The sequence below is a fragment of the Arachis ipaensis genome, chromosome B1, assembly GCF_059453495.1.
Source record: "Arachis ipaensis isolate K30076 ecotype BB chromosome B1, ASM5945349v1, whole genome shotgun sequence".
Taxonomy (NCBI): Eukaryota; Viridiplantae; Streptophyta; class Magnoliopsida; order Fabales; family Fabaceae; genus Arachis; species Arachis ipaensis.
This window is the reverse complement of record NC_142436.1, coordinates 23,984,505-24,008,653: the sequence shown is the minus strand read 5'-3', so window position 1 is coordinate 24,008,653 and position 24,149 is coordinate 23,984,505. Positions and strand designations below refer to the sequence as shown.

Genomic DNA, 24,149 nt, shown 5'->3' with positions numbered 1-24,149 from the left:
TATAGCTCCAAAAATAATAAACATAATGTTACACTTATGAACTAATGAAATCAAAATGTTATTATAAATCTTATTTCTAACATTCATCTTGTACAACCAACTCCATGCTATAAACATCTTTTGGATTTCATTGGCTAGGAAACTTATATAACCGAACAACACTAACTACGAGATTCCAAGCCAATTTGGATGGGTTGATGTCTTGGGCGGATTATATTCAGTCATTGTAAAAGAAAGAAATCACTACAAAAAAACACCATTATAATTGATAGCTAAATCGACGGCAAAATCGTCAATAATATCAAAAATTAATGATAAAATTGACAGAGTTAGCCGTCGCTTTTAAACGTATCAATTTTTCAAAAATCTAATAAAATCGACGGTTTCTCAGGTTGTCCATAAGCTTTCAATAAAATCGACAATTATTGTGTCGAAAATATGGGATTAAGATTTTTACATATTTAATAAAAGCGACACCCAGGCTGTTGATAATATTATCTAAAATCGACGATACTTGTATCGATATTTGATTTATTAAAATTGACAAATTAGCTGTCGATTTAATTATTAAATTACCGATAATACCATCGTCTATTTTCTATTTTTTGTCTATTTTAAATTAAAAATCGATAATATTACCGTCGATTTTTGTCTATATTAAATTTAAAAAGTGACAATGATGTCGATTTTAATAGCCAATTCTTTTTATTTTTTCATTTGAAATAGCAGATAATTAATACAAATAAACTTTTAAATATAGAAATAAATTTTATACTAAATATTAGATAATGAGAGAAATAAATTTTAAAATATAGAGATAAAATTTATTCTAAATATTAGATAAGATAATGAGTTTACAAACTTATCAAGATAATAAATAATCCTCTAACATAAAGATTTAAGACAATATAAATAACTAAATTCAAACTTATATTCGTTTAAATCACAATCCTCTAATAATACAAATAGTATACCCTATAATACAAGTACTACTACACGAAAATTCCAAATTACAATGAAAAAAAAGCAAAAACTGCCTATCTGTTGACAGTTTAAAATAAACCTTAGAAACATTGAAGTAGAAAGCTTTTATTTCAAAAAGTCTTTGTTGTTTTGCATCCATGAACTCATATGATCCAATTAATAACTAGAATAATTAGATAAACTCGATAAGTTCCTATATCAGAACTATCTTAAACACATTGTCAATTCTACTTCGATCATCGAAACCTCTGTACTTTTTTGGTTTACCACAGGAAGCCATGGGATTAAGAACTTTTCTCTTCCAACTTGAAATGATCTGCAGATTAAAGCAAAAAATCAGAATCACATCTTCTTTGGGCTTTTCTTTGTAATGGAGATGGGGACACCAGAGAGAACTTGGCATAATATCAATGGCATTATATTCATAGTTCACAAGGTTTTTAAGTCTACTCACTAACACATTATTCACTACTCCTACTTCACATCAGCTCAGTTCATACATCAATAAAATTCCAACATCTCCTCAATTATACAATCTCTCGATATTTTCAAAATTTTAATTGTTACAAAACAGAAAACACAAGATCTTCAATAATAATAATAATAATAATAATAATAATAATAATAATAATAATATAAATACTTACATTTTATAAGGATCGGCTCCTGTATAACCGTTGGCTTTGGTATAGACATCAAAACCCGCAAACCAAATCCAAATATCCAAATACATAAACTAGTGAAATTAATTGTTATTTACAAGAAGGCCAACTAACTAAACTAACTGTAAGCTAGTTGCCAATCAAAAAAGAAACTAATTCCTTAAAGCCAAGTTCAGAGGTCATGTTGCTTTTCTAATGTCTCAGATAACTCACAAAAGATGGTAGCAGCAAGCATGATATCATCTCCTATGCCAAATGGACCCATCATCAAGTCTCAAAGCACAGTTAATACCCCCATGCACATTCCACCATAAACTGCAGCAGTGACTATATCGAGATTCAATTCGCTTCCCATGTTTGAGTTCCTCTGTCCATCCATTGTCACTTGGTGTTTCTATAAAAGTCAAAACATTGTTTCACATGGGCTAGTAATAAGAACATGGACTAGTTCTATAACAACACCTTCAAATTCAGCTCTTCTGTCACTGTTGATTGTTGTGAACCTAAAAGCTTTCCAAATTATGCTCCCACATATATTTTAAGAGCATATTTCATACTTTTGCTAATAGTGTTTCACTTCCTTTTTTCAATATATATATATATATATATATATATATATATATATATATATATATATATATATATATATATATATATATATATATATATATATATCATCTTACATTGCCAGAGCTCCCTATTAGAAAACATTGGTTTTGTTGATTAAAGGATTAAACATTTCCTGCAAAAAGATAAATTTGAAGTAATAGAGTTGCAAGATTTTTTTCCAACAAGTAACTGGTTCTGCTAGAGCACAAACAATTACCACTAGTGGCTTTAGTAGAGGTGTTGTCATTTGAAAGCACGAGGTCATCCCATTCAAGTGTATTTAGCTCATAAAGCATCATTTCATGACTCTCAACCTTCAAATTGTCATTAAATTCTGTTTATAAAAGGAATGAGAACATATATACTTAGTCAAAGGAGAAAAAACTACATAAACCAAGATGGCAGCAGCGGTACATAGTAGCATAAACTAAAAGTAACACAAATATATTCAATACATTAACGCTATTAAATAATTGGATTCTATTTCAATGTTAAGCCACGATGTAGTATAATTATACATAATAGCACCTTATCTATATGGTTGATGAAAATTGAAGAGTTTATACGACACGTACCTAAGAGTAAAATAATTTTGGTCAGAGGCTTATACAGAAGGCTTGCATATTATCTCTGATAACGACGCAGATACGAAAATAGCTATCTCTTTTCCAATTTTTGTTTGAAGTGTGTGCGTATATTCTGTGAAATCGAAGCAAAACTAATCATGACAATAACATTAAAAATTTACTCGTGGTTTTAATAGAAGGGTTATGCTATGGTACTGAATAATAAATTTTTCAACAGATGTGGAAGATGCGTGGATCCTTGGAACGCTTGACGCCTGGCAGCGGTGTTGACACTCATAGACAGAGACACAGAAGGAACAGAAGTTGTCGAAAAGTGGGTTAATTAGAGGTGTTAGATTATAAGTTAATGAAGGTGAGTAATATGTTGGGCTTTTTGGTAATGTTGGAGGTTGTATTTTTTGTAAAGGTAGGCTATGTGTAGTACTATCAATGAAGATGAAAGAAAATTAAGAAATATTTTTATTTGTTGGTTATAATTGGACTTTTAAGTTTTTGTACATGAATAACCCTTATATGTAGGGATTGACAAAAAAAAAAAAGAGCGAAAATGTATTTAGGGTTGCAGACTAAAACAAGTATGAATTTCTTTTGAGAATATAAAATTATATTATAAGAATATAAACTAAAAGATAAACTTAATAGTATTATTAGTGTAAAATTATAAAATTTGAAATAAACAAAGATAGTAGAATAAATTTCAAAATTTGAAATTATTAAAAATTTGAAAAAAAATTAAAATTTAAAATTTTTGAAATTTGAAACTATTGGTAATTAATGTTATAGAATAAATTTTAAAATTTAAATTAATAATTTAATTTAATTTTGATAAAAAATGTTTATATTATTGTATTCATATGATTAATTTAAATTATATTTATTTAAATTTTAAATTAAAAATTTTAAATTATTTAAATAAAATTAAATTAATTAAAAAAATAAAAATATACCAATAAGATTCAAATCGTACCAAAATAAAAATAAAAAACTCTTATAGTAATACTTTTGTTTAAATTTCTTCATTAAAATTACTTATTAAAAAATTTATTCTATAACGTTAATTACCTATAATTTCAAATTTAAAAAATTCTAAAACTTTTAATTTTTTTTTCAAATTTTTAATAATTTTAAATTCTGAAATTCATTCTACTACCTTTATTTATTTTAAGTTTTATAATTTCACACTAATAATACTATTAGACTTATCTTTAAGTTTATACTAGTATTTTTACTCGTAATAACATTACGGGAATATACATTTTTTAAAATTACGGTTCACTTTGTTCTGACAGTATAGATTATATATGGCACAAAAAATTTATAAAATCAAATTACTTTTACAAAAAAAAAGTCATAGGTTGACAAAAGTCTCTGGCAAAAAAGACCAAGGTATCTATAGATAAAAAATCAAATAATTAGATTTTTAGTTATTATTTTTATATGAAAAAGTCTAATTTTTATTAATAATTAATTTTAACATTCGTTATCTAAAATTTGAAACAATTTAACGTGTATATATTTACATCTAATTAGGTGTTAAGTCTATTGCACAAATAGAAATAATTAGGTGTTAATATTTTTTCTCTTTATGTCTATAAAAATATAAATTAGATATTAGTATAAAAAAATTATACTGATAGTTATAAAATTAACTCAAAATTATTTTTTTTTTTAAAAATGAATCTTGATTCTAACTTTTAATTATAACATTAGTATTCTCTCCAAATTATATGTAATAAATATTTGAAAGAAGATTCTTATCATATAATTTTATATTCTCAAAATACGGTTTTTTATTTAAATAAATAAAATAAAAGCATTAATTACCGAAATAAATAAATTTAAAAATATTTACCGATTTGCGTCCCAGTCATATCTCGTTTACAGTGTAAACGAGATATGACACGTCAGCTGTGTCATGGCTATCTCGTTTACACTGTAAACGAGATATATTAATTATTCATCGCGTTTACAGTGTAAACGAGATACTTGGAGTTGTGTCCCACCGGCTATAAAAGGATGTGTAACCCTTGGTATTCCTCACAAACTTTTCGTATCATATTTCTCACAAACAAAGGGAATTAATGGCCAGTAGTAGTCCGTACATAGTTGTGCTTGTGTATCCCAATTGCCGTATGAGAAACGACGACAATGGGGTGACATTTTAGTGCGAGGATCCGATATTGTTTCGCACCCAACGTGTGAATACGTTGTCGGATTTGAAGAGTTTGATATTGAGCAGGCTCAGTGGTACAGAAGCGAGGGAGATCGGAAGGGTGGCGTATAGGTTGCTGGCCCCCATGGATAACGGAGTCTTCCAGTTTTGACTATTCCGACTACAAGGCGACGAGCATGTGCGAGTGATGTTCGACATCCATGGGAGGATCATGGTGGAGCAAGTGATGGAGCTGTCTGCAGAAGTGGGACACAGTGGCGCCACGCTGTGCCGCCAAACACAGTGACTGGTAAGTCCAAGCCAGCAGAGCAGAGCCCTATGATAATGCCCTGCGCTCTGCGAAGTCCCAGAGAAGCGGTAGCCAACGTACGTGCACCAGATTGTTGGACTTGTCTGTCAACAGATACCCTCCGATCAGTAACATAATGTAGCATCGGGCATACTGTCGGAGGATCTCAGGATCGTTGGTCGGGGGCATCTAGCGAACACAATCACGCAACCAAACCAGCTTCAGCGTAAACGACTCCTTCCTCTACGTCGCCTGCTGTGCCACCACCAGAGGCCTGGCACCAAGGAGCTGCTCCACCATGGCCCACGTCTCTGTGTTGTACCACCTACTAAAGTCACGCAGGCACCCCCCCAACGGGGTTTCTGTGTGCACGTAGGCCCAAGTAGTACGCCACGTCCTGCAGGGTGATAGTCACCTCACCCCACGGGAGATGAAACGTGTGCGTCTCCGGACGCCATCGCTCCACGAGTGCCGAAATCAGGGAATTTTCAAATGTAAAGTCCCTGAGCGGCACCATGTCGCTGAATCCGGCCTTAGCTAGATACGGGACGATGGCGTCCGATGGAGGAAGGATATGGCTGACTTGCCGGAGCAATAGAAGGCGAGGCTTCTGCGGAATGCAAAAATAAATTTTTAACCTATAAACATATAATAATACATTTTTCTACTCTACGTAAGAACAACATACTACTACTACTTAGGAACATACTACCATGTGTCTACTCTACAGCTGTCTCTAAATTACTTATACCGGTAAGCAAATCCTAATTAAGTCAAACAAATCGTACACAAGCAAATATTGTTCTAAATTCATCATACATTCCAACCCTTTAAAACATTTTACTCAGTGCTTGTCACTACGAGACTACCCTAACAATATTCACATACTTATTAGATTAACCGAACATAATACAACTAACCTCAAACTCGGCTGCCCCAACGTAATGGAAGGTCTCATTTAGTCTGTTGATGTCTCCATCGTGCCCCACTTGGTGTGCCATCACCGTATCGAACTCAAATATGATAGAAAACGGTTAAAAGAAGGGAGAAAGAGTTTGACTAGGTCAAAGTGGAGTCCATTAACATGCTATAAACGATTTCTACTTATAGGTGCCGTTCAGTCTTATCTCGTTTACAGTGTAAACGAGATAGCCATGATGCAGCTGACGTGTCATATCTCGTTTACAGTGTAAATGAGATATGACTGGAGAACGCAAATCGGTAAATATTTTTAAATTTATTTATTTTTGTAACACCCTACTATACTTAAACTTACGCTTAAGTCATAAGACTGAGATAGTAAGGTATTACGACCTCTAAAAGTAGTAATATATATATATATATATATATATATATATATATATATATATATATATATATATATATATATATATATATATATATATATATATCACCTGCTATCTATTCTACTTGCTATTTGTATTATCTGCTCACTACTTGTGTGTGAACTTGTTTGGTTGCTTGTTTATGTTGTATTTTGGATGATGAAGGGATGGAGGAAATGGAGAAATGGTTGGATGTTAGATTAGGATTGAACTTGAGTAAGTTAGGTAGACTTAGAATACCTACCCCTGTTTATGGCTTCTGTTTAGTACTTGAGTTGGATAACTGAATAACGGAGTTTTAGGATTGCCTATGGCATTCTCAGGACCTTATTTATTATACGCGTGGCACTTTTACCATGCTGAGAACCTCCGGTTCTCATTCCATATTTTATTATTGTTTTTCAGATGCAGGTCGAGAGGCTCCTCGCTAGGCATCTGGATCCTGGGAAGCGAAGTAGTCCTTTGGTGTATTTTGGTTTCCTGTTGTATATATGTATATATGTATTTAGCTTACTCTCCAAGTAACTTATGTATGCTGCTCCTCTTAGAGGTTGAGGGAGAGATAGGAGTTTATTTTGGTATTTTAGTGTATTTTGGGGATACCTATGTGTTCATACCCTGGGTCGAGCTGTCCGACCCGGGATGTTTAGCGACATGGCGACCGACCTCTTCAGGTCCGACTATTCGATCTCTTCTTAAAGAGATCGGCCAAATCGACAGGAAAGCCCAATAAAGGGCCTAAATAGAGGAACACGAGCCAAATCCAAAGGCAATCCAGTCCTATAGAGATAAAGGCGATTCCCTTGAAGATAAGCTGACTTCACTCAAAATAAGATACGATAAAGATAAGATAACTAACTTATCTTATCAGAAAGGCCAGCCCACGCCATTATAAATACACTGGAGCACCCAGGTATAACTCATACTCTGATTCTACTAAAAACCTGTTTAATATCCATGCTAACTTAAGCATCAGAGTCTCTTGCAGGTACCCCCCACCCTCCGGTGACGAAGGATCAGCAGTTCAGCTAGATCAACGAGTCGGACGCAACCGTTCCGGCCACTACTCACCAGCCGTACACGTCGGCACCGACCCTTACAGAAGATCTCGACCGAGATCGACCTCCAGTTTCAGGTAACCCTCGAAACATTGGCGCCGTTGTCGGGGAACTTGGAAGTCATCCCATCACCATGGCGGACGAACAGGATAACGACCACAACTCAGATTTAGAGGATAGAACGCCGCACAAAAACACGGATGCCACACCAAAAGACACTCCGAAATCTAACAGAGACAAAAACTCATCACATCCGGGAGTAATAGAAGCACTTCAAGATCGCCTAAAGCAACTCGAAAAAGAAAGCCAGTACCAGCAAGAAGTCGGCAAGGATCTACAAAGAGAGGTAAGACGACGTCGAGAATTGGAAGATAAACTCCTCCAACTTGAAGCCCATCTCAAAGCAAAGGCTACCCGGACCACCCCTGAGGACAACTCTCGCAAGGATCAAGATCCATTCACTAGGGAAATCATGAAGACTAAAATCCCTAAAGACTTCAAACTCCCGGATATGACCTTGTACGATGGAACTACAGATCCCAACCATTACCTCAGCAACTTCAGAAGCAGAATGTACCTCATCGATGCCTCAGACGCCGTTCGCTGCAAAGCTTTTCCAACGACTCTCACGAAGACAACAATTAGATGGTTCGACAACTTGCCTCCTAAGTCCATCTCAAGCTTTGACGACCTAGCCAAAAAGTTCTTGGCCAGATTCTCCATCCAAAAAGACAAAGCCAAGCATGCCCCTAGTCTACTAGAAATCAGGCAAGGAGATCGGAAAAGTCTTCGCAACTACATGAAAAGATTCAACAAAACATTCCTGGATATACAAAGCTTGCCAACAAAGGCCGCCGTCATGGGCCTCATCAACGGCTTACGAGAGGGACCTTTCAGCCAATCTATATAAAAGAAATACCCCACATCTCTGGATGAGGTGCAAGAGCGGGCAGAGAAGTACATCAACATGGAAGAAAATTCCCGACTTGGGGAGGCCTCGAAATCCGGTTTCACCTACCGAGATAAAGATAAAGAATCCAAGAAGAAGGAAGATCGAACGGGGGAAAAAATAAAAAAGTATCATAATTACACCCCTTTTCGGGTGTCCCTGGTGGATGTTTACAAAGAAGTCTATAACACAGAGAAGATACCCCCAGCTTGACCACTCAAAGTCAAAGAGGAGGAGGAAATCGGAACGAATACTGTGAATATCATCGGGTCCGAGGACATTCCACCAACGAATGTTTCGATTTAAAAAACATCATAGAAAAATTAGTAAGAGAGGGAAAACTAATTCGGTACCTGGCCACCCGAGATGATGAGCAAAGAAAAAGACGAAGAGATGAAGATGTCGAACAAGCTGAGCGATCACCTCGTACGCCAGAAAGACATGTCCACATGATACATGGAGGATTTGCAAGAGGAGGAATCTCCAAGTCATCCCGCAAAAGGTATCTCAAAGAAGTTTATCATGTCGAAGGGAAGGAGGAAGCACCCGACATCCCTGCAATCACAATCACCAAAGAAGACGCATCATGTGTCATCACAGAACACGACGATCCCATGGTCATCACCATCATACTGGCGAACGCCAATCTCCACCGCACATTAATAGACCAAGGGAGCTCCGCCGACATCTTATTCAAAACTGCCTTCGACAAGCTCGGCTTAGAAGAAAAAGAGCTTAGAGCATACCCGAACAGCCTATTCGAACTAGGCGATACCCTAGTACAACCACTGGGATACGTGTCACTACATACAACCTTCGAAAAAGAGAACCAATCCAGAACACTCAAGATAGACTACATCGTGGTCGACGTGAGTTCATCCTACAATACCTTAATAGGTCGGACAATACTAAATCAACTCGGCGCAATAGTCTCAAATCCACATCTATGCATGAAATTCCCAACTACAGTAGGGATAGCTACGATAAAAATAGATCAAAGGATGGCACGCCGCTGTTATAACGAAAGTCTAACCCTCAGAGGTAGAGGAAAAGAGTTCCATACAATTGAGCTTGGTGGAGTTCAGAGGCGAGAAGAACTCCATCCACAGCCCGAAGGTGAAGTAGAGAAAGTTCAGATCGGAGATACCTCGGACAAAACAACTAATATTGGCACGATCCTGAAAGGAAACACAAAAGAATTACTAGTACAGTTCTTACGAGATAATGTCGATCTCTTTGCATGAAAAGCCGCAGACATGCCAGGCATAGATCCCAAGCTAATGTGTCACAAGTTGGCGGTTTATCCAGGATCTCAGCCGGTATAGCAGAGACGAAAAAAACTTGGGCCAGAACGATCCCAAGCTGTGGAAGAACATGTATAAGCACTACTGGAGGCAGGATTCATAAGAGAAGTCAAGTACCCACTATGGCTAGCTAACGTCGTCTTGGTGAAAAAATCAAATGGAAGTGGCGAATGTGCACCGACTACACCGACCTCAACAAAGCCTGCCCAAAAAATCTTTACCCACTCCCAAGTATCGACGCTCTGGTAGATGCTTCCTCCGGATATAGATACCTCTCGTTTATGGATGCATATTCCGGATACAACCAAATCCCCATGTATCCACCAGATCAAGAAAAGACCTCGTTTTTGACGCCAAAAGCAAATTACTGCTACATTGTGATGCCTTTCGGTCTCAAGAATGCGGGAGCTACTTATCAAAGACTAATGAATAAAGTCTTTTCAGATCATATCGGAAAAATCATGGAAGTCTACGTGGACGACATGTTAATAAAGACACAAAGCGAAGAGACATTATTGTCCGACCTGGCCCAAGTGTTCGACACTATAAGGAAGCATAACATACGACTCAATTCCACAAAATGCACCTTTGCAGTAGAAGCGGGCAAATTCTTAGGTTTCATGCTCACACAAAGAGGAATTGAAGCAAATCCAAACAAATGCTAGGCTATACTCAACATGAAGAGCCCAACTTGTGTCAGAGAGGTACAACAACTCAATGGGAGATTGGCAGCGTTATCCAGATTCTTAGCAGGATCAGTTATAAGATCTCTCCCCTTCTATGCCACTTTAAGAAAAGGAAAGAAGTTCGAATGGACAATGGAATACGAGCGAGCCTTCCAGAATTTAAAAAATTTCCTGGGACGACCACCTATCCTAACTCGACCACGAGAGGAAGAACCACTCATATTATACCTTGCAGTAGGAAGTCAGGCAGTAGCCTCAGCACTGGTTCGAGAGGATGACAAAAGGCAATAGCCTGTATATTTCATCAGTAAAGCGCTGCAGGGATCCGAGCTGAATTACCAAAAAATAGAAAAGTTCGCCTACACTCTCATACTGACATCTTGACGACTTTGCCCATACTTCCAGGCCCACACCATTAGGGTTCGGACCGACCAGCCCATAAAGGGGATACTGCAGAAAACAGATCTAGCAGGCAGACTTTTACAATGGGCTGTCGAGTTATCCGAGTTCGACCTCCAATATGAAGCTCGAACAGCCATTAAATCACAATACTTGGCCGACTTCATCGCAGAATTTACAGATACCCTGGAAACCCCCACAGAATGGAATCTCTACGTGGACGGGTCTTCAAATAAAACTGGAAGCGGCACATGTGTGATAATAGAAAGCAACCAAGGAACCCAAGTTGAGTTTTCCCTCAAATTTGGGTTCCCAGCCTCAAACAACCAAGCAGAATATAAAGCGTTACTAGCTGGTTTGAAGCTGGCTAAGGAGGTTGGAGCTCAAAAACTCAACATCTTCAGCGATTCACAAGTAGTCACCTCACAAATAACAGGGAACTACCAAGCCAAAGATCCCACCATGAAAAAGTATTTGGATAAAACCAAAGAACAGCTCAGACAATTCAGGGAATATAAGATCTGCCACATACCCCGCGAACAAAATGCCCGAGCTGACGCACTCTCAAAACTAGCGAGCACCAAACCAGGGGGCAACAATAGAAGCCTCATCTAGGAAATGCTGCAGAATCCATCAATCTCGGAAGAGGAAAAAGTCCTAGCCATAACAAGTCAGGATCAAGGATGGATGACCCCCATAATTAATTACCTCAAAACAGAAACACTCCCCACAAATGAGAAGGAGGCAAAGAGGTTAAAACGAGAGGCTCAGTACTACACTATCATAAACAACACCCTATATAAAAGAGGGATCTCAATACCACTACTAAAATGTGTGCCGACCTCCAACACAAGGGAAGTTTTAGAGGAAGTACACAGTGGCATTTGTGGCAATCATCTCGGGGCATAAGCTCTCACCAAAAAGGTACTTCGGGCAGGATTCTACTGGCCAACTCTACAAAAAGAAGCTACAGAGTTTGTAAGGACATGCCCACCATGCCAGAAACATGCCAACTTTCACATCGCCCCGCCAGAAGAGCTCATCAGCGTAACCTCACCTTGGCCATTTGCAAAATGGGGACTTGATCTTCTCGGACCCTTTCCCCAGGGATCAGGACAAGTCAAATTCCTCATAGTCGGAGTAGACTATTTTACAAAGTGGATTGAGGCAGAGCCCCTAGCCAACGCCACTGCTCAAAGAAGCCGGAAATTCCTATATAGGAATATTGTCACGAGGTTCGGGGTTCCATACTCCATCACCACAGATAATGGCACTCAATTCACAGATGCAGGCTTCAGGAGATTAGTAGCCGACTTAAACATAAAGCACCAGTTCACCTCCGTCAAACATCCTCAAGCCAATGGACAGGCCGAAGCTGCCAACAAAGTCATATTGGCTAGGTTGAAACGGAGACTGCAAGATACAAAGGGAGCTTGGGCCGAAGAACTTCCACAAGTCCTATGGGCATATCGAACAACGCCATATTCCACCACAAACGAATCACCATTTTGACTAGCATATGGAGTGGAGGCAATGATCCCAGTAGAGATCGAGGAAGGGTTGCCTAGAGTAGTCCACTACAATGAAGAAGCCAACCCTCAACTTCAAAGAGAAGAGCTCGACCTACTTCCGGAAATCCAAGAAAGTGCCCGGATCAGGGAAGAAGCGCTAAAGCGACGAATGGCTTCAAGATATAATCAAAGGGTAGTGCCAAGAGATTTCGCTGAGAATGATCTCATCCTAATCCGAAATAATATTGGGACAACTCAACCCGGAGAAGGAAAGCTGGCAGCAAACTGGAAAGGACCCTACCGAGTCATAGAAGTACTTGGAAAAGGCTATTACAGACTCTCCGAACTCGATGGACGAGAGCTTCCCAGATCATGGCACGCCTGCAACCTAAGAAGGTATTATAGCTAGAGAAGGTAACAGATCTCAGATGCACTCTTTTTCCTGAAAAAGTTTTTTAATGAGGCACCAAGTTGAGATCCAGAAATTATCCGACTTAAAGGGATGAAAAACTCCCGCATGTCTATATTTGCACTTGCTTTTGAATAAAATATATTTTTAGATATTCTACAAATTCTCAAGACGCATTAATCTGAAGCATTCATCGTTCGATTATAAAGCAACAGATCGACAGAAAGTGAAAAATAGATTCACTGCACGATCACGATGGAAGACCAATAAAGATGAAAACGCGATTCATCTAAAGGTCAACCGAAGAAAGACAGAAACCACCTTCTATAAATCGGCAAAGATGAACACAGAATAATGCAAGAAGTTATCGAAAGTGATCCGAAAAAAGAACCTGAGAGGTCTTATGGATTGCTAAATAATAACTTAAAGACTGGCCGACATAGAGAAGTCAGACCAAGTCAACCCAAGTTATTAGCAAATCCCTGGAAAGAGGTCTGGCCAACCCTATAAAAGAGGAATTGCTATAACTTAGAAGAGATTGACCTAACGAAGTCGGTCTCCTACAAAAATAAGTTATAAAAGTAATCCCTAAAAGAGACCTGACAAAGGTCCAAGAAAGAGGATTACAAAATAACTTAGAAGAGATCGACCTAACGAAGTCGATCTCCTACAAAAATAAGTTATGTAAGTAATCCCTGAAAGAGACCTGACAAAGGCCCAAGAAAGAGGATTACAAAATAACTTAGAAGAGATCAACCTAACGAAGTCGGTCTCCTACAAAAATAAGTTATATAAGTAATCCCTGAAAGAGACCTGACAAGGGTCCAAGAAAGAGGATTACAAAAATAACTTAGAAAGAAGACAACATAAAGAAGTCGACCTCCTACGAAAAGTTATAAAAGTAGTCCCTAAAAGAGACCTAACAAAGGTCCAAGAAAGAGGATTACGAAATTACTTAGAAGAAATCGACATGACAAAGTCGGTCCACTACAAAAATAACTTGGAAAAGGACGACGTAAAATCGGTTATAGACAAATACAAGCAAGCAAACCGAAATACGAATTGGATCCACACATCTACGACCTCCAAGTACAAAGCAGTTCAAAGAGGCCGAGCAGCAAGGCTCCAGTATTCTAAAAACCCATAAAAATGCCAAGACAAGCAAGCATGCTATACAATATTATAAAGCTTTAGGGTCAAGCCCAAAAGCTTGAAAGCTACTTTTTTTTTTAAAACAAAAGTTGCTAAACAAGCAACCAAAAGGAGTACCAGCAGTCAGCAAAATATTCAACTATACAAAATAAAGAGTTTTAAAGCCCACAAGCCGGGCCAACTACGCAAACATCCAAAGAAAATTCAGCTAAGATTAGAAGACTTCTCGGCAGCATCAGTCTGAGGAGAAGGAAGGCGAGTCTGAATAGGCACAGCATCCACGGTTCCATCATCCCGGTTCAGAATCTGGCAATCCGGGTCAGACACAACTGGAGGAACTGAAGAGGTTGACACTTTGGCAGAAGACACAGGGGGAGGTTCAACATCATCATCATCCTGGTCACCAGGGACAATCTTACCATCCCTCACAACATTATCCGGGCTGAAAAGAGTAAGGTCGGCCTCGGGAGCAATAATCCGAACCTGCTCCCTCAAGCTCTCATAGGCAGCAGTTACGCTGCCAACAAGATGACCTTGGAGCTCAGAGTAATCAGCTCGGGCATTCTCTAACTCCTCCCTCAGGCGCACCACCTCCCGATAAGATGTCACATAACTGTCCTTATGCCTCAATGCCGTGTCCTCGGCCAACCGCACAGAAGTCGCCAGAGCAAGGGAACTCGCCTTTTCGTTCTCCAGATCCTTCTCCAACTTGGCTATCTTTACCTCAAGCTCTTCCTTCAGGCCCTTCATCCGGTCGAACTCCTATTTAGCCTCCTCCATAAATTCCTTGGTGGCATGGAGAGGAAGATTCTGAGCAGTTCGGTACAGGGCAGCCCCCATATATGCCATTTTAACACTGTTTTGGGTCATAAAATCCAGATGGCGAAGGATTGACACATCATCCATGGGGAGGGTACCGTAGGGACCGATTTTCTGATCTACGAATTCGATTGCATTAAAATCAGGGGCGTCAAGGTTAAAGGCCTCAATTGTTTTCTGTTTCTTGTTGGGAGGAGCACCAGAAGCAATGGCAGAAGTTTGTGGAGGATCAGTCAGATGAACTCGAGGAGTGGGGATCACCTTCCTTGGCCCAGGAGAACTTGGCACGGGCGGCTTCACAGAAACTTGAGAAGATCCCTCTCCGACCGCCTTGGTCGAGATGTTTTGAGCAGCAGCAGCCTTCTTCGCCTTCTTGTAGGCCTTCATGGAATCATTGTTTTTCGATATCTCTGAAAATACAGAATCAACCATAAATGACGAGTTACAACATAGGAGAAGAAAAGCTCAGAAACAAGTATAAAAATAAATCAGACAGTACCCAAAGTAGTTCGAACCAAAGATGGATCACTCAAGAATCTTTTTGTATCCAGATGGGGTGGTTCCCCCAACAAATCTTCAAGAACAACTACAAAAGCCCGCTCAACCTCATTAAGCATCCCCCATGTATAACGTGGCACTCTCACATTCTTTTGCCACTCTAGAGGAAAAGCAGGCTCGTCATTCTCATCAAGAAAAAAGGGGCGGACCCCTCAACAGCACGGACTCGGAAGAAATAATTCTTAAAATCTTTAAAAGACTCATCATACATGGCAAAAAACTTTATGCCCCTGGGCCGATCTGAAAAAAAACCCAGGAAGCTTTCTTTTTGGAAGAACCTCCGGGCTTGGCCGAGACAAAAAGATAGAGGAAAAGAGTTTCAGAAGGTGTTACGCCTAACTCTTGGCAAAGCAGTTGAAATATTTTGATAAAACCCCAGGAATTCGGATGAAGCTGGGATGGAGCAATGTTACATGACCACAACAAGTCAGTCTCGAAAGTAGTAAAAGGAAAAGTAATGTTCAACTGGCTGAAGAAATATTCATAGGCGTAGAAGAAGGGACGCTCCCCCCGACAAAAGTAGGAAAACAAGCCCTTTCATCAGAGTCAGGAGCTACAAGCTCATAATCCCTCTCCCAAGCACTGTTACCACAGATCCTATGACGTTTCCTCGACTCTACACAAAATTCAGCATCCACAACTGAGACACACATTAGGACAAGGGAGTCCAGCCAATCGGACATCCCCTCGGGAACTTTGGAAGACACCTCTACAACGTTATTGCGAGAAGACATGAGGCCAACTAATCCTACAAAAAGAAAAGAAGATTGGATTACTAAAAAATATCTCGGAGGAGGGGCAAAGCAACTCGACTAATATGATACAGACGAACAAACAGAAAAGGAAAACCCCAAGACTCAAACCAAAGTCCTGGGGTATCCTTTGGAGGCAGTGGCAAAGCAAGGTTTCAGGAAAAATCTACAATTTACGTCTCGGCATCCCCCAAACAAAAAGAAGATTTCAAACAGCAAGCATTTTCATAGGAGAAAGACAAAACACAAAAAAGTACAAAAAGTCATCAAAGCCACTATCTTTTTACAAAAAGCTTCGACAACACCAAACATGCCAAGCAGAGAATCGTCAAAGATACAACATTTTCTCCAGAATCAAACAAAAACCATCATCGAAAGCACAAGCAGAAACGGTGATAACATGCAAAAGCCCTAAAAGCATCAAGCAACAGGAAAGGTGAAAAAGTTCATACGAAAGACGAAGAAACTCCCAGAACGTACCATACAACAGCAATTAGGCGCAACAAAAACAGAAAGATCCAAACTTTCTCCAAGCGAAATTAAAACTTCACCACAAAACCAGAGCCAAAGCAACAAAAGAGAAAAGTAATTGCAAAATGGAACTAACCTGGAGAAATGAGAAGTTCCGGAAGAAGTAGAAAGGAAGGAATCGCCGAACCACTGGAAGGCACCGCAACGCAAGAAAAGGCAGAGACAGAGAAAACGAAAGAGTTACAAAGAAAAAGGAAGAAGAGAAACCGTTTTTCTGAGGAAGCAAAATTCAAAATAAGGCCAGGAGAAACGGGGCAATTAATACCAATTAATGAAGGTATTAAACCCTCGCACGTTCCCCAGAACAAAGCGCTAATACAAAAGCGTGCGTTTTTAGAGGAAAAACGTTCTACATTCAAAAAAGCTCTACAAAGAAAGGAATCGACAAAAGTGCTCGAGTTCGGCTTCGCTATAAAAAGTTCGAAGTCAAAAAACTCGACCTCAAAGCAGAAGACCGAGCTCAAGCAGGGGCACTGTTCATACCCTGGGTCGAGCTGTCCGACTCGGGATGTTTAGCGACATATCGACTGACCTCTTTAGGTCCGACTATCCGATCTCTTCTTAAAGAGATCGACCAAATCGACAGGAAAGCCCAGTAAAGGGCCCAAATAGAGGAACACGACCCAAATCCAAAGGCAATCCAAGCCTATAGAGATAAAGGCGGTTCCCTTGAAGATAAGCTGACTTCACTCAAAATAAGATAAGATAAAGATAAGATAACTAAGTTATCTTATCAGAAAGGTCAGCCCACGCCATTATAAATACACTGGAGTACCTAGGTATAACTCATACTCTGATTCTACTAAAAACCTGTTTAATACCCATGCTAACTTAAGCATCGGAGTCTCTTGCAGGTACCCCCACCCTCCGGTGACAAAGGATCAGCAGTGCAGCTAGATCAACGAGTCGGACGCAACCGTTCCGGCCGCCACTCACCAGCCGTACACGTCGGTACCGACCCGTACAGAAGATCTCGACCGAGATCGACCTCCAGTTTCAGGTAACCCTCGGAACACTATGTATGTTCATATGTATATATATATCCTCTGGTCAGCCTTAGCTTCGCAGGCTGAGTCAGGGGCTAGTTATGTTGTTTCCTTCTCTTTTTTTTTATTCTTTTGCTTATCTTTATCATGTTCCTATTAGATGTCTTAGCACGCAAGTAATCCTTTTCTGAGCGTTGCGCTTTTTATTTTGCGATTTTGTTTTATCCGTTTTTTCAAGGCTCCTAGTTAGGTATCCTTTTCTCTATTATTATTATTATTATTATTAAAAGAAAACTTACATATGTATCCCCAAAATACACCAAAATACCAAAATAAACTCCTATCTCTCCCTCAACCTCTAAGAGGAGCAGCATACATAAGTTACTTGGAGAGTAAGCTAAATACATATATACATATATACAACAGGAAACCAAAATACACCAAAGGACTACTTCGCTTCGCAGGATCTAGACGCCTAGCACGGAGCCTCTCGACCTACATCTGAAAAACAACAATACAATATGGAATGAGAACCGGAGGTTCTCAGCATGGTAAAAGTGCCATACGTATAATAAATAAGGTCCTGACAATGCCATAGGCAATCCTAGAACTCTATTATTCAGTTATCCAACTCAAGTACTGAACAGAAGCCATAAACAGGGGTAGGTATTCTAAGTCTACCTAACTTACTCAAGTTCAATCCTAATCTGACATCCAACCATTTCTCCATCTCTTCCATCCCTCCATCATCCAAAATGCAACATAAACAAGCAACTAAACAAGTCCACGCACAAGTAGTGAGCAGATAGTACAAATAGCAAGTAGAACAGATAGCATGTGATATATATAAATTAGGCAAACCCAGAAAATGCATAGCAATCAAAACAAACAAATGCATATGATGCATGTCTGTCCTATGGCTGATGGGGCCCATCTGTCGGTTATCCAGCCAACCCGACAAGTCCGAAAACCTTAGACTGTCCCCCGTCGTGCATCCCCAAGAGTCTATGCATAGAGTTCACATTTAATCATCATATAAATCACTCAATGGGGATATCCATACCTGGGAATTTATACGTGCCCGGTCACCCTTATGATGTAGGGTCAACAGAGTATCGAGATTCAACCTGGAACACGTGGTGGCCAGCCACGGTTTTTACCTAGAGAAACTCGTATCTCAGATATCATCATTCATAAGCCATTTCATAGTCATAATCATTATTTAATCATTCATCAAGCCATGGCATGTTAACTCCTTTTATTAACAACTTCCCTTTCACATTTTTCATCATCATTATCTTATAATTCAGCACGTTTACCCTTTCTGGGTCCTGACCAAACCGTTTATCAAACTCTTAATCTTTCTAATATCGAATAATCTTAAAATCAACCCAACTCTAACATTAAATCAATCACATAACATGAAGATTAATCTTTGACTTCTCGGACCCATGACTATCACTAAGACATCCTCGACACTCTATTTTATTTTCTGTTTTTAATATAACAAATGAACTCAGAATTGGGCAAACTTTATGTCCAGACGTTCATCTCGAAATAAGCTTTCTAACAAACCAAAAATTATAATTTTCTGATTTAACTAGCCTCAAAAACAGAGTAGAAATGCTGACTTGCTCTGCAGTGCTTAGAAACCAGAAAACAGCAGCAGCATATGATATCTAAAATTCCATATAAAATTAAAATTAAATCCAATAGCATTGAAACTTGGTGCACGAAATTGTGATCATCAACAATGGCGCCAAAGACTTGGAGCTCTCAAACGTGAATCACACTCTGTCACAATTCCGCACAACTAACCAGCAAGTGCACTGGGTCGTCCAAGTAATAAACCTTACGTGAGTAAGGGTCGATCCCACGGAGATTGTCGGCTTGAAGCAAGCTATGGTCATCTTGTAAATCTCATTCAGGCAGATTCAAATGGTGATGGAGGGTTGATAATTAAAAGATGAATAAAACATAAAACAAAGATAGAGATACTTATGTAATTCATTGGTGGATTTCAGATAAGCGTATGAAGATGCTTTGTTCCCTTTGAACCTCTGCTTTCCTATTGCCTTCTTCCAATCATTCATACTCCTTTCCATGGCAAGCTTTATGTTGGGCATCACCGTTGTCAATGGCTACATCCCGTCCTCTCGGTGAAAATGGTCCTGATGCTCTGTCACAACATCGGCTAATCAGCTGTCGGTTCTCGATCATGTCGGAATAGGATCCATTGATCCTTTTGCGTCTGTCACACGCCCCACAATCGCGAGTTTGAAGCTCGTCACAGTCATCCCTTCCCAGATCCTACTTGGAATACCACAGACAAGGTTTAGACTTTCCGGATCTCAGGAATGGCCGCCAATAATTCTAGCATATACCACGAAGGTTCCAATCTTAGATTAGAAACCCAAGAGATACGCATTCAAGCCATTGCTAGTAGAACAGAGGTGGTTGTCAGGCACATGTTCATAGGTGAGAATGATGATTAGTGTCACGGATCATCACATTCATCAAGTTGAAGAACGAATGAATATCTTGGAGAAGAAATGGACTTGAGTTGAATAGAAAAACAATAGTACTTGTATTAATTCATAAAGAACAGCAGAGCTCCACACCTTAATCTATGGTGTGTAGAAACTCCACCGTTAAGAATACATAAGAACAAGGTCCAGGCATGGCCGTGAGGCCAGCCCCAAACGTGTCTAAGATAGCATAAGACTTATCAAAGATCAAAAGTATATCCAAATACAATAGCAAAAGGTCCTATTTATAGAAAACTAGTAGCCTAGGGTTACAAAAATCAGTAATTAATGCAGAAATCTTCTTTCGGGCCCACTTGGTGTGTGCTTGGGCTGAGAATTGAAGCATTTTCGTGTAGAGACTTTTCTTGGAGTTAAACGCCAGCTTTTGTGCCAGTTTGGGCGTTTAACTCCAGCTTTTGTGCCAGTTTCGGAGTTAAACGCTAGAATTCTTGAGCTGACTTGGAACGCCTGTTTGGGCCATCAAATCTCGAGCAAAGTATGGACTATTATATATTGCTGGAAAGCCTAGGATGTCTACTTTTCAACGCAGTTGAGAGCGCGCCAATTGGGCTTTTGTAGCTCCAGAAAATCCACTTTGAGTGCAGGGAGGTCAGAATCCAACAGCATCTGCTGTCCTTTTTCAGCCTCTGAATCAGATTTTTGCTCAGGTCCCTCAATTTCAGCCAGAAAATACCTGAAATCACAGAAAAATACACAAACTCATAGTAAAGTCCAGAAGTATAATTTTTAAATAAAAACTAATAAAAATATAATAAAAACTAATTAAAATATACTAAAAATATACTAAAAACAATGCCAAAAAGCGTATAAATTATCCGCTCATCACAACACCAAACTTAAATTGTTGCTTGTCCCCAAGCATCTGAAAATCAAATAGGATAAAAAGAAGAGAATATACAATGAATTCTAAAAACATCTATGAAGATTAGTATTAATTAGATGAGCGGGGCTTTTAGCTTTTTACTTCTGAACAGTTTTGGCGTCTCACTTTATCCTTTGAAGTTCAGAATGATTGGCATCTATAGGAACTCAGAATCCAGATAGTCTTATTGATTCTCCTAGTTAAGTATGTTGATTCTTGAACACAACTACTTTATGAGTCTTGGTCGTGGCCCTAAGCACTTTGTTTTCCAGTATTACCACCGGATACATAAATGCCACAGACACATAACTGGGTGAACCTTTTCAGATTGTGACTCAGCTTTGCTAGAGTCCCCAATTAGAGGTGTCCAGGGTTCTTAAGCACACTCTTCTTTTTTTTTTGGACCTCGACTTTAACCGCTCAGTCTCAAGTTTTTACTTGACACCTTCACGCCACAAGCACATGGTTAGGGACAGCTTGGTTTAGCCGCTTAGGCCAGGATTTTATTCCTGTGGGCCCTCCTATCCACTGATGCTCAAAGCCTTAGATCCTTTTTATCACCCTTGCCTTTTGGTTTAAAGGGGTATTGGCTTTTTCTGCTTGCTTTTCTTTTTCTCTCTCTTTTTTTTGCAAGTTTTTCACTGCTTTTTCTTGCTTCAAGAATCAATTTTATGATTTTTCAGATCATCAGATAACATTTCTCCTTTTCCTTTCATTCTTTCAAGAGCCAACAATTTTAACATTCATAAACAATCAAATTAAAAAATATGCACTGTTCAAGCATTTATTCAGAAAGACAACAGTATTGCCGCCACATCAAAATAATTAAACTGTTTTAAAATTTGAAATTCATGCACTTCTTTTTCTTTTTCAATTAAAAACATTTTTCATTTAAGAAATGTGATGGATTCATTTTCATAGCTTTAAGGCATAGACATTAATGATCATGTAATAAAGACACAAACATAAATAAACATAAAGCACAATTTTCGGAAAACAGGAAATAAAGAACAAGGAAAATAAAGAACGGGTCCACCTTAGTGATGGCGGCTTGTTCTTCCTCTTGAAGATCTTATGGAGTGCTTGAGCTCCTCAATGTCTCTTCCTTGCCTTTGTTGCTCCTCTCTCATGATTCTTTGATCTTCTCTAATTTCATGGAGGAGGATGGAATGCTCTTGGTGCTCCACCCTTAGTTGTCCCATGTTGGAACTTAATTCTCCTAGGGAGGTGTTGATTTGCTCCCAATAATTTTATGGAAGAAGATGCATCCCTTGAGGCATCTCAGGGATTTCATGATGAGGAATTTCCTCATGCTCTTGATGAGGTTCTCTTGTTTTCTCCATCCTTTTCTTAGTGATGGGTTTGTCCTCATCAATGAGAATGTCTCCCTCTATGTCAATTCCAACCAAATTGCAAAGGTGACAAATGAGATGGGGGAAAGGCTAACCTTGCCAAAGGAGAGGACTTGTCCGCCACCTTGTAGAGTTCTTGGGATATAACCTCATGAACTTCCACTTCCTCTCCAATTATGATGCTATGTATCATGATAGCCTGGTATATAGTAGCTTCGGACCGGATGCTAGTGGGAATGATTGAGCGTTGGATGAACTCCAACCGTCCCCTAGCCACGGACTTGAGGTCATGCCTTCTTAGTTGAACCGGCTTCCCTCTTGAATCTCTTTTCCATTGAGCGTCCTCTTCACATATGTCCATGAGGACTTGGTCCAATCTTTGATCAAAGTTGACCCTTCTAGTGTAGGGGTGTGCATCTCCTTGCATCCTGGGCAAGTTGAATGCCAACCTTACATTTTCCGGACTAAAATCCAAGTATTTCCCTCGAACCATTGTAAGCCAATTCTTGGGGTCCAGGTTCACACTTTGATCATGGTTCTTGGTGATCCATGCATTGGCATAGAACTCTTGAACCATTAAGATTCTGACTTGTTGAATGGGGTTGGTGAGAACTTCCCAACCTCTTCTTCGGATCTCATGTCGGATCTCCGGATACTCATTCTTTTTGAGCTTAAAAGTGACCTCGGGGATCACCTTCTTCTTGGCCACAACTTCATATAAGTGGTCTTGATGCACCCTTGAGAGGAATCTCTCCATCTCTCATGACTCGAAGGTGGAATCTTTTGCCTTCCCTTTCCTCTTTCTAGAGGTTTCTCCGGCCTTTGGTGCCATAAATGGTTATGGAAAAATAAAAAGCTTTAGCTTTTACCACACCAAACTTAGAAGGTTGCTCGTCCTCGAGCAAAAGAAGAAAGAAAAGAGTAGAAGAAGAAGAAATAGAGGAGATGTAGTGGGCTTTGTGTTTCGGCCAAGGGAGAGAAGTGGTGTTCAGGTTGTGTGAAAATGAAGGAGTGAAGATGGGTTTATATAGGAGTGAGAGGGGTGTGTATGGTTCGGCCATAGAGGGTGGGTTTGGGAGGGAAAGTGGTTTGAATTTGAATGGTGAGGTAGGTAGGGTTTTATGAAGGATGGATGTGAGTGGTGAAGAGAATGGTGGGATTTGATAGGTGAGGGGTTTTTGGGGAAGAGGGATTGAGGTGATTGGTGAATGGGTGAAGAAGAGAGAGAGTGGTGGGGTAGGTGGGGATCCTGTGGGGTCCACAGATCCTGAGGTGTCAAGGATATCTCATCCCTGCACCAAGTGGCGTGCAAAACGCCCCTTTCTGCCAATCCTGGCGTTAAACGCCAGGCTGCTGCCCTATTTCTGGCATTTAACGCCAGCTTCTTGCCCATTCCTGGTGTTAAACGCTAGTCTGGTGCCCTTTTCTGGCGTTAAACGCCCAGAATGGTGCCAGACTGGGCGTTTAACGCCCATTCTGCTACCCTTACTGGCGTTTAAACGCCAGTAAGTTTCTCCTCTAGGGTGTTCTATTTTTCATTCTGTTTTTCCTTCTATTTTTGCTTTTTCAATTATTTTTGTGACTTCACATGATCATCAACCTATAGAAAACATAAAATAACA

The 24,149-nt window shown here is 39.4% G+C and overlaps 1 long non-coding RNA gene across 2 annotated transcripts; it reads right to left on the bottom strand.

Moving 5' to 3' along the window:
• Nucleotides 1–1,026: 1,026 nt before the first annotated feature.
• Nucleotides 1,027–3,147, bottom strand: LOC107617218 (uncharacterized). Of its 2 annotated transcripts, XR_002359549.2 has the most exons (5): nucleotides 3,038–3,147; nucleotides 2,831–2,954; nucleotides 2,473–2,589; nucleotides 1,632–2,040; nucleotides 1,027–1,300 (listed from the first exon to the last, which is right to left on the bottom strand). It is a non-coding gene; the product is annotated as an uncharacterized LOC107617218 (long non-coding RNA). The 2 variants fall into 2 exon arrangements; XR_001614861.3 differs by having other exon boundaries at nucleotides 2,831–3,139.
• Nucleotides 3,148–24,149: the final 21,002 nt, after the last annotated feature.